The following is a 12,741-nucleotide window of genomic DNA, read 5'->3' on the forward strand; positions in this document are numbered from 1 at the left end:
GAAGCGTCGATGACCACCAACGTTAGTCACGGAGTTCCCCAAGGTTCTGTGCTTGGACCAATTTTATTTACCTTATATATGCTTCCTTTGGGCAATATTATCAGGAAACATTCCATAAATTTTCATTGTTATGCAGATGATACTCAATTATATCTATCGATCAAACCAGAGGAGACCAACTAGCTCACTAAAATTCAAGCATGTCTTAAAGACATAAAAACATGGATGACCTGCAACTTCTTGATGTTAAACTCTGACAAAACTGAAGTTATTTTACTCGGCCCTGAGCACCTCAGGGATCAATTATCTGGTGATGTGGTTTCTGTAGTTGGCATTGCCCTGGCATCCAACACCACTGTAAAGAATCTCTGCGTTATCTTTGATCGGGACTTGTCCTTTAACTCCCACGTGAAGCAAATCTCAAGGACTGCATTTTTTCATCTGCGTAATATTTCAAAAATCCGATACATCTTGTCTCAAAAAGATGCAGAAAAGCTGGTTCACACGTTCGTTACTTCTAGACTAGATTACTACAACTCATTACTTATTATCAGGCTGCTCTAATAAGTTTCTTAGGTCCCTCCAGTTGATCCAGAATGCTGCAGCTTGTGTACTCACTAAAACTAAGAAAAGAGATCACATTAAAATTCTTCTCCTCACCAACAACACCTTGATTGGTGATGCTCCATCATATCTTAAGGAGCTTGTAGTATCATATTGCCCCACTAGAGAGCTGCGCTCACTAAATACAGGGCTACTTCATAGAGTCTTAAAAAGTAGGATGGGAGCCAGAGACTTCAGTTATCAAGCTCCACTTTTATGGAACCAGCTTCCACCTTCAGTCCGTGAGGCAGACACAGTCACCTCATTTAAGAGTAGACTTAAGACTTTCCTCTTCGATAGCACTTATAGTTAGGGCTGAATCAGGTTTGCCCTGGTCCAGCCCCTAGATATGCTGCTATAGGCCAATAAGCTGTTGGGGGACATTTTAGGATACACTGAGCACCTGTATCCTCTTCTCTACTTATGGATGCATTTTCATCTCTCGATTGCACTGTTATGAGTTGGTATGGAGATTGAACCCAAACGCAGACTGACAACAGCTTGAACAAGAGCTCTTTATTCCAAAAACAAGGACAAGCCAAAACAGAATAACAAAAATGCAGGGGTCTTGGACCAAAGTCTCTTGCTCCGAGGTCGGGAGGGAAGCTCGACCGAACACTCAAAAAAAAGGAAAAACAGTTAAAGTTGGCTTCTCACTCAGGTGACGACCGTGTCTCTACACTGAGCGGGGGAAAAAACAAAGTACAGGTTACGGCGTAACGACGGGAAGAAAAACTCACAGGGCGAGTGGACGTACAGACTGGCTTCGGGTTGGTAAACCAACGACCTGACAGTGAGCAAGAGCAGGACCGGGGTATTTAAGCCAGCTGGAGATGATCAGGTGAGATGAGCCCCAGCTGGCTCTTCTGGAGGGAGGCGTGACAGTGGGCGGAGTTCGGAGGAGGGAAACTGCGGGGTGAGATGAAAACAAAAGCACATGGCACAACGACAACACACATGAGGAGAGGAGGTAAGGGGACAACAGAAGAGAAAAACAGCAGGGGAAGACAGAGATCCTAACATGCACATTATTACTCTGCTTTCTCTCCGGAGTCCTTGTGACTTCACTTCTCATAGGGTCCATTGGGTCTGGCTGGGTCTGATGCCATGGCGCTGCCAATGCCCCGCCCACTACACCTCTCTACCTCTGCCTGATGGATCACGGAGGCCTGGATCGTGGAATATGCCTACTACCAACTATGCCATGGCCCTGTAGATGCTCTGCCCACTCATACTCTCTGCCTCCATCTGCCTGATGGATCATGGAGGTCTGGATCGTGGTCCATGCCTACTACCAACTATTCGTGGTCCATGCCTACTAGCATCATATTCATTGAATGTGTTGTTACTCTGTAATGATTCCTTCTGTACACATGGCATCTATTGCACCTGTCCATCAGGGGAGAGGGATCCTCCTCTGTTGCTCTCCTGACGGTTTCTTCCCTTTTTTCCATGTGAAAGGGTTATTTGGGAGTTTTTCCTGATCCGATGTGAGGTCCTGGGACAGGGATGTCTATGTGTACAGATTGTAAAGCCCTCTGAGGGAAATTTGTAATTTGTGAGAATGGGCTATACAAAATAAACTAAATTGAATTGAATCTACTCAAGTGCCTCTTCCATCATTAAGGCAAATGAATTATCTTTTCTCTATAAATTCTTCAACTACCCCTCCATTGCTATCAGTACACATTTCCCCATAATGAATTATGAGCAATAAAGTCTCCACACCAAATTTCTCTTTTTCCAATATGTTCTGATATCTCGTGAAACATTTGCATAGACAGCTTTTTACAAGAATTATAAAAGTTCACTACCTCGATATCTCCTCTTAGACTGCATATTTCAATCATAACACATTGGTACTGCTCTGGAACAATAATCTTCCTATATGCTAAGGAATCCTCAATAAATGTTGCACCGTTTGCAATTAGACTTCTGGCATTCGAGGGTTGTTTAAACATATATTGTCACATCAATTTACATTGCATTGTTTGTTGTGTTTATTTTGTGGGATTTGTTTGTTTTGTACTTTTTGTGTAGCGATCGACTCACCTGCCCGACCAAAGGATATTTATATTTCTAACACTGCCATCTAGTGGTCAAATAGAGACTGACAAGTGGAGTGTATCTGCATTTTAATTAAATCTAATTAATTTGGTTTAACACAAAGGGGTCTTTGCCATCTGTAGACATACAACATCATCTATTAATTTGAAAAATCTCCTAATTGAGAAAATATGTAAATATGTTTGATTTCCAGGGTAATGGAAGTCAGGACTGTCTTGAACACAGCTGTATCAGTCATTGCCTGGGACTATGAAGAAAAACATATATAAAGCACCTCAAACATTAAAGAAATTACCGATTTCTCGTAAAAATGTAGGACTTATAATTTCAAAAATCTCCTAATTGAGACAGTAAATATGTTTGATTTCCAGGGTAATGGCAGTCAGGAATGCCTTGAACACAGCTGCATCAGTCATTGCCTGGGACTCTGAGGAAAAACATATCTAGAGCGCCTCAAACATTTAAAAAAATGACAGATTTCTTTAAACATTTAGGACTTTTACTTTGAAAAATGTCCTAATTGATACATTCAAATTGATTGATTGCCAGTGTAGGGGATTTCAGATATGTATGGAACACATCTGCATCAGTCATTTCCTGGAACTCTTGGGGGAATCTATATACAGGACTTCAAATAATTAAAAAGATGCTTTTTTTAACATACAAAAGTCTGACTTTCATTTTTAGAAACTCTTCCTTGGTCCAGTAAAAATGTTTTAATGTTAGCATATTTTAAGCTAAATCTCAGAAATTCAATTCAGTTTATTTTTTGTATAGCCCAATTTCACAAGTTACAAATTTGTCTCGGAGTGCTTTACAATCTGTACACATAGACATCCCTGTCCCAAAACCTCACATCGGATCAGGAAACACAGAGGAGGAGGAGGATCCCTCTCCAGGATGGACAGGTGCAATAGATGTAATGTGTACAGAAGGACATATTTAGAGTTAAAATACATTCAATGAATATGACAGAGTGTATGAATAGTTCATAGTAGGTGTATTCCACGATTGAGACCTCCACGATCCATCTGGCAGATGGAGGTAGAGAGGAGGAGTGGGCGGAGTCTCAACAGGCCAGTGGCGTAGTCGGTAGCAGGAATTCCACGATCCAGACCTCGATGATCCATCAGGCAGATAGGATCTATGTCGTCTCATAGGGTCCGATGACCCCATGAGACGTGAAGTCAAAAGGACTCCGGGGAGAAAGCAGGGTTAGTAATGTGTGATGGAGAGATGAAAATTCATCTCTAAGGAGAGAAAAAAAGAGTAGATAGGTGCTCAGTGCATCCTAAAACGTCCCCCAGCAGCTATAAGCCTATAGCATATCCAGGGGCTGGACCAGGGCAAACCTGATTCAGCCCTAACTATAAGCTCTGTCAAAGAGGAAAGTCTTAAGTCTACTCTTAAATGAAGTGACTGTGTCTGCCTCCCAGACTGAAATTGGAAGCTGGTTCCATAAAAGAGGAGCTTGATAACTGAAGGCTCTGGCTCCCATTCTACTTTTTAAGACTCTAGGAACTACAAGTAGTCCCGCATTTAGTGAGCGCAGCTCTCAAGTGGGGCAATATGGCACTACAAGTTCCTGAAGATATGATGGTAGAAACGATCTATAAAGATACAACATCAGTTCATTGTTTACTTTTATATGCTAGTGCAGGCACGTGCACAGACATTTTGGGGGGCAGGTGCTCAAACCCAAAAAAAGGGCACCCAATGCCAAAAAAAAAAATTCTGACAAAGTTGAAGCATTAGCAGCAATACACTGATGATGCTGTCCTCGACCTGCATTTCCTCTGGGCAGCATCAGACCACTAGCTTACATTTTCTTTATGAATAAAGTGTTCACACCAGACGCGTCGGACGCGTCGGGGGCGGAGTAATAAATTAGTCAAGGAACCACAGGACCGCAGCGTACTTCCACTTTTTAGTGGACTGAGCTGCACTCCCACTGCGCTTCTCGCTGCTCTCTCTCTTCTTCTCTCTTTGATACGTGTCTCCCACCTACGGCGGCAGATCTCCTCTGCCATGAAACACATATGCCGGCGGTTGGTTGATAGTAAAGTACAACAAATAGCGAGAATAAAAGCAAATACATACATTCAAAACTTACCAGGTAGTCCCACGGCTTCTCCGACCTTGTTCCACGTTTTATCTTTATAGCTCCGGTTTCGGTAAGCATAAAGAGTTGTATCGTAAAGTTCGGGGTGCCCGCCTCCACATTTGGCCCGGCCCTCTGAACAAGAGAGGCCGTATGATTTTTTTTTCAGTCTGGCCACGAAAATCTTAGACTAGCCCGTTAAATAGAACGGAATAAGAACTCTCTCTCTCTCTCTCTCTCATTTCTCTCTCTTTTCTCTCTCTCTCTCTCTCTCTCTCTCTTTTCTCTCTCTCCTCTCTCTCTCTCTCTCTCTCTCTTCTCTCTCTCTCCTCTCTCCTCTCTCTCTTTTCTCTCTCTTCTCTCTCTTATCTATCTCTCTCCTCTCTCTCTTCTCTCTCCTCTATCTCCCTCTCTCTCTTTTCTCTCTCTCCTCTCTTATCTCTCTTCTCTCTCTCCTCTCTCTCTATTCTCTAAACATAACTAATGTCAATAAACAGCTGGACAAGGATTTGAAATCACGGATTTCGTGAGTTTTAGTTTGTTTATTTTTTTAGGAAACGTCGGACCAGTTGTGACGTCATGTTTTCAGCAGCGCTAATGTTGTGGTTGATTTATCACAAAACAACGTCAGGGGACAAACACGTCATGACCTGTGTGTCTGATGCTGCGGGTCAGAGGAGAAGAAGGTGCACCCGTTTGTGTGGCGCGAGGAGCACTGCCCGGAGGATGAAGTGGTGGAGGAGGAGGAGGGAGGGGCGCGGCGGCGAGGGGGAGCTCGTGAGCGCCGCGGACCCATGTCGGGGCGAAATTCTCACAAGAACTCAAATAAATGCCCCGTCGGATATTAAAACACATTTGGGGGGAGTTTATGACAGAGAGAGTAACTTTTAATCTTAAATACTGATGAATGAAAAAAGTGGGCTCCAGCAAAAAGGGCACTTTTCTCATCCAGGGCAAAGGGGCTGGTGCTTGAGCACCACTAGGGCTCTATCTGTGCACGTGCCTGCTTATATACCATAATATGTATAATGTACCCGCCTTTTTTAAATAATAATAACAAATATATATATTTTTTACCATGTCATGTCATAGGCCTACTGTTATACCGCCACTATGATACTCTACTCTGAGGAGATGCCACTGTTAGTCTAAAGTTTAAGTAATAGCAAAACAATATTAAATACAGTACAGCAGTATTGTACAGCAATATCTTATTGCATATTGTAAGTAAGTCTACAAAAAGACACTAATTATCTATCTATCTATCCAACTGCAGTTGGAGATCCTGGCAAACTCAGCACACTCAAAAAAATAATTATCCAAAAAACCTTGACTTTAAGTATTTCAATTACATGTAAATTTTCCATGTAATTTCATTACATAAGTTCAATGTAAAGCATCTAATTAAACATTATGCTTTTCTATCCCATTGAGTCAGTCTGAATAAATTGAAATTAAATTGATGCAAATTCATACATAAACCTTATGTATTATTACATATAAAGTTAAGGGGAAATTTTACATAAACCTAATTTGTTTAATCAAGTATTATATATTTGAAACAAATCACTAATGCATACAAGGACAATTCAGAAGGCTTTATTGACGAATACCAAAAAAGTGTTAAACAGGTATACAAACAGTCACAATATGACACCAACAACTTAAAAATTAGAGTTGTGATTATGATCATTATGATGAATAGTAATACAAAATGGATTAATTATTAATAAAACTGATACCAGTATTGGTAAACCTGGGTAATGGAACAATTAGAACACAACATTTTAGTCATGAAGTGTTAAACAGGTATACAATATATCCAGTCTAGCCATGCATTATGACATCAACAACTTAAAAATTAGAGTTGTGATTATGATGAATAATAAAATACAAAATGGATTAATCATTAATAAAATGGATACCAGTATTGATAAACCTGGGTAATGCAACAATTAGAACACATAACAGCTTTTCCAGTGAACCTGACAACAGTACCACAAACTAGTAAGTCACGAGCTTCTTTACAGTCTTACCAGGTCAATATATCAATGTCCAACACGCCAAAATGTGGCTAGCTCAACTCTCCAGTGCTGACCATGTGAGCTCATTGAAGCATCTTGATTTTAAGTGTTTGGACCTTTGGGGACAACTTCTTTCCATCCAAGTTCATCAACACTTTCTGGATGAACTCAAAAGTGAATTTGAGTTCTCGGGGATAGCTCAGGTTGAGAGTGTAAATTAGGCCAAAGAGCATGGCACATCCAAAGGCAATGCCTCTCAGATTGCATAGCAGCTCCACACCTTCGATCACCACTCCAATGTCCTTTGGCTCGTCCTCTTTATCAGCACCTTCTTTGATAATCCTGTAAAGGCCCATGGTGGTCTGCGCGATCTCTCGCTCAGCTTCCTCACTGTTGACGTTCTGATGGTGAAAAACAAAGTGACCATTTTGAAAGAAAACATTGCAAGTTTAACACTGAAAGCTCACTGTAAAACTCACCAAGTACTCCTTGATGAGAGTGTTGCTGTCCTCATTGAGGGAGACACACAGAGGACACTCCCTCTTGAGGTCAATGTCCTCACTCTGCAAAAGAAGGCACAATACAATTTTGAGTATCCACTTTAAGATATTTTTCAGGACATTGCTCATAACCCTTTTATTCTCACCCAAGGGATTACTATGACACTTGAAAGAAGGCATTTGTCCTTATGACATGTTCTGGCAAATTAAAAAGTATCCTACACTTGCCTTTGTCAGCGTCACAGCGCTAAATCCAACTTGTATTTCATTAGTAAAAAGCTATGACAAAATGATTAAAATAATATTCTGTTTGTTTATAACCAGACTAACAAAGCCACTAGTGTCAGACTGTGCGCAATGTACTCCTGAGCCAAGGTCGATGTTGCTTCGAATACCGTTTTCCCGTCGATACGAGTGAAATGTGAGTTTTCCCCCTCGTAAGACTATTAAAAAAAATGCAATTATGGATATCTAAAATTAAAAAGCCCATAACACATGAATGGCAAAGCGAGGTAATTCTTCCTAGGAAGAATGTCAGTGGATATCTGAAATGTTCTTTTTGACCAGAAAATAATTAACTTACGGACATCTGCAATATATATCCAGTTTAGCTATTAAATGTTAAAACAGAGAGAAGTCAGCAGTAAAGTTATAGCAGTGAACATAACAGTGTAGTGTGTAGTTTATTTGCCAGTAAATAAATGCTACTACTCCTCAAGACCCAAGCCTTGAGAAAGAGAAGACATATTGCCCACTTGTCTGATGTGTATGACCTATTAGAAGTCAAAAGTCCTTGAGACTTTACACTTATCCCGGGGCAAAACATGTTTCCAACTAGGAACTTACAATCTAGAACATTTCCACTCTTAGGTCAAGGTTTCTTAAACCCCACTCCAGAGCAATTGTACAGACTGCATAAATACAATTCTAGGTTTTCATGGATGCGGGAACTCTGTTAAAACCAGTGTTAAAATGGATTTTATCACAAGATTCGACTTTGCTTAACAACGTAACCAGTAAATGCACTTGCCTTAGCTGTTGGAGCCATGAGGAGTCGGATCTTCCTTCCAGCAGCTCCTCCTCTGTTGCTGACGACCTTAGTTATGTTGGCTGTGTATTTGACATCCTCCACCTAAAAGAGCAAAAAAAGAAAACACTGTCAAGATAGAGCCAACATTTATGCAGAAAACTATGGCTTATTAAGATGTAACTTATCAATATCATCATATGTTACATTACTCACCTAAAATGAGAGGTTGCCACAGGATGAAAGATGCTTTGTGGATTTGGCTTGAATGGTGTACCTGAAAGTAATGGAAAATATTCCAAGGTAAATTTTCAACCAGGATGAGAATAAGCCAACTGCAGAGGTGTGTGTGTGTGAGAGAGAGAGTGAGAGAGCTCTCAACTGCATTGTTCTTCCTTTTTTATATCGTATTGCATATTATTCTATATATGTATTTGTCTTTTGTTATAAAATCATATTCCTTGCATGTGAACACCCTAACATTAATTGTCAATGAACAGGATTCTGATCTTAAGTTAACATTGTATTTATATATTTAAGCCACCGCAGTTTGAACGTAGTTCAGCTAGTTGCCCGCAGTGTAAAGAGGAAGCAAGTGACGCATTTTAGCGCGTGCCGAGCGCGAGCAGCAGGTGCCAGCAGTTAAGACATAGCTTTCGGTAGCCTGTGTTAGCAAATGACGCAGCCTAACCGGCTGTAGCCTGACCATGAGCAGCACGGCGCTCCGCCTCTGGGCTTCAGGAAGCCGAGGCCTATACGGACGCGGGTCTCGACGTGTACTACAACCAGTGTCGTTACCTTTCACGCGGTCAAGCGAGTCAGCATGTAAAACTGCGTTGCTAGCTAGCGCAAAGCCAGATAGCAAGTGCTAGTGAACACGTGGGACTAGCCAGATAGTGGAAGTTAAGCTAACTGTTGACACACGCAGCCCGAGCTGCAGCAGCTTGGCAAGCAGAATATTCTCCACCGCTTTGGAAGCTAGCTTAACTGTTAAAAAGCAGAAGGTTCTCCACCGAAGTCAGACCTATTTCCCAATCAGTGAAACTATGCTAATGTTGAAGCTGCTAGCTCGTGCTAAATTACATAGCAAGCCTTTTTGCTAACCTAAATTCACCAACCTTCGTAAAAATACTTATAAAATAACATTACACTTAAGATGGAAAAGGATTGGACTTACCTAATAACTTTTTCACGCTCGGTCGCTCTGTCGGTCAGAATGACAAGTCCACTCTCAAGAGGTCACGTGGTGAAGTGTTTCCTGCACGCACAGATGCTCCTTCTGTGATCCAATCAAGTAAAGTTTACTTGATTTGTTTATGTTCAGGTTATACGAAGCATATTTACATTGTGTTTAAGTGGTTTTAATGAATACACTTTAGATTTTATATATTTCAGTTACGTTTTACTTAAAAATATTGTTTAATGTTTATGAGGGCCAAGAATCAGTTTTTTGAGTGCAGTTTACTTTATGTTTCCCCTGTATATTTAGTATTTAGTATTAGTATTTAGTTTTTAGTATTGTTATTGTGTTTTGTGTTTTATATTTATTTTCATTAATGCTCTGATGTGCATGTGCACCACTGCTGTGATTTTTTAAATGTCCCCACTGTGGAACAAATAAAGGAATATCAAATCAAATCTGTACCTATCTAGCTATCTCGCTATCTATCTATCTATTTTATCTATCTATCTATCTATCTAGCTAAACTGCAGCTCCTCCATTCTATGATCATAAAAGTGATTTCTTCCGCTGTCCGGGCACTTTAGTAGAGCTTGTCACTGAGTCGTCGCAGACTCGTCACGTCTGCGCAGACACGCTGCAGATGCGTCTGGCCCACGTCGACTACACGCCGCAGACGACGCGCCTGGCCGACCCTCCGTCTGCTGACAACCTACCGACTAGCTGCGGCAACCTGCTGGCAACTGCCACTGGGTGCCGGACCGTGCCGCACGGAGGATTTCGCCCCTACTGGAAAATTACATCAATGAATATGAAATTACAGTAGAAGCAGTAATGGTATTGGCCATACGAATAGCAATGCAAACAATAATAATGTGAATATCAATAATAACCGCTGCAGTGGATGTAGTACTATATATATATCACTGATTCTTGACATAAGGGACAAAACTACTTTTGAAACCTAAAAAACTAAAATGGGCAGCACATTCATTTGGAATAGATTTTCTTATAAACACAGGTCTGACCTATAACAAACATGTAAAGGAACACGTTTTTTATAAAATCACTTTTTATAAGAAATGACATTTATCCAATTTGTGTGTTGACATTTGTCAACTCCGTCTGATGCATTAGAAATCATTTTATTTTAATTTAAATGATTCAGTGACACTTTTAAGTATTTAAATATCTAATAATGGTGTGCCTACTCCTAGTTAAGTGCTAAAAAAAAATTGTATTCCCTTTTTTATTATTTTACACAGTTGAGGAACAACGCCATTGGAAAAAAACGTAATTTTGTTATTTATTTTTAAAATGTAACATATTTAATCTGTGGTTATATGCAGTTAAGTGTGGTTATATGCAGTTAAGACACCACTGCATGTAATCCATGCAATGTTTTAGTGAATTAACTCAATAAAATTAAAATAAGTAAAAGGCTTTTTTTTTTTTTAAAGACAAAAACCCACATTTTAGGGTGGGACAAAACTGACAGTGTTGACAGACTGATGTAAAATGACAGCAAACAAGGTCTGTTAACAAGGCCGTAAAGCACACATGAGAAATTCATGTGTTTTCAGTCCCTCTATGCTTGGATTATAAATGCATTTAACTGTTTAAGGACAAACTTAAAACTTATTAGCAAAGTCAATGAACTATGCAGGATCCAAAATCCTCTGTGTGTTACGAGACCATCAATTTAGAGAAATGGCACATATAACATAAACAGGCCAAGAAAATGGGGACTGTGAAAGGTAAAGATCTTTAATGATTAACCAAGAATTAACTCAATACACCACCAGCTCTATAATATAAACAAAGTAAAAGGTTAACTTTAAACTAAACCCATCCTAAAGATAAACGAGAACAAAGCAGGGCTCCTTCGATTAGACATTGGGCAGTAAACGGTGAACATGTTTGTGCTCAATGAAGTCCATAACATCAGGAGTTATGCTATAGAGCTCTCTTGTGCGGCTTGACTGGAGTGGAGATGAGCTCCCTGTTAGTTTCATTAGAATGTCCTTCATCCTTCCTTCCATGTTTGGAAGGAAGGATGTTTCCCTATTTGGAGGCACTTTGCTAGCCACCAGTGGTCATCATAAATCACTGCTAGCCTGTCTCCTTTGTCAATGTTGTTGATAGTTATATCAACCACAGTTCCATCGGGACTTCTGAATGTCTCCTCATCCTCCATCAAATCTCCATCTTCTGCTTCCTCTACCTCCTCCTCCATTGTATCTTCTTCTTCGCCTACCTCATTTTCCATCTCCTCCATCAACATGGTCAGTGGCCGTTTCTTCCTGGTCCTTGAAGTGTGCTGCAATTCTAAGCATTCTTGCAAACAGGAGGTAGCTGATTTTTTTTTTTTGGACCCTGTTCTTCCACCTTTGTCTCTCCTTCTCTCGATTGTCCCTTCTGCTGTCTGGATCACTGTCTATTCTCTGTCTTCTTTTTCTTTGTTCATCTGACAGTTTGCTTCGAGCCATGTCTGCCTACAGTACAGATAAAAGCAATAAATATAAAATAACATTTGTGTTGATCATTTATTTTTTGCCAGTCAGTCAGTTTTGTATAAGTATTATGCCAATATTAAATCATAAACAAATTCTGTGTTTATTATGCATCAAATAATGAGGTTTTTGGAGCATTTTTCAACTCCGTCAGACGCCCATAAACTCACCAAAAACACCTCCATTTATTTCACAATTATTATTTAAAATAATCATTCTTGGATCACAAAGTTGACATACAAAACCTGTGACGACAGTTATATCAACTTTGTTTGCTAAAAATATATAGAAATGTTAAACTTACGAGACCATGTGCTGTACTGCTGCATCCATCAAGAGAAGAAGCATGTAAAAGGGGTCCTCAGGGTTATAGCTCAGACCATAATATGCCTAATTTAATTTAAAGAAAATCTGACGGAGTTGACATGAACTGAGAACACTACTTTGAGCGGCAATTTTTACTGTATAATTTGATGGGTATTTTGCTTTATGTATTCGGTTACATTTTATAAAGCCATGCAATTCATTTCATAATGATATTTATGTATTTATTACATTTTTAATGACTTTTCTTTGCAATTAGAACCTGTGACCTCTTGCAGAGGACTTAATTTGCATGTACTTTCTAGGGCAATGCTTGCACTTGGTCAAATTGCTATGAAAATATATAAATATAGACAAAACTAAGTACATTGGTGTAGTTAAGTCTTTCATGTTGAGCTTTTA

Source organism: Pseudoliparis swirei, chromosome 24 (genome assembly GCF_029220125.1).
Source record: "Pseudoliparis swirei isolate HS2019 ecotype Mariana Trench chromosome 24, NWPU_hadal_v1, whole genome shotgun sequence".
Lineage (NCBI taxonomy): Eukaryota > Metazoa > Chordata > Actinopteri > Perciformes > Liparidae > Pseudoliparis > Pseudoliparis swirei.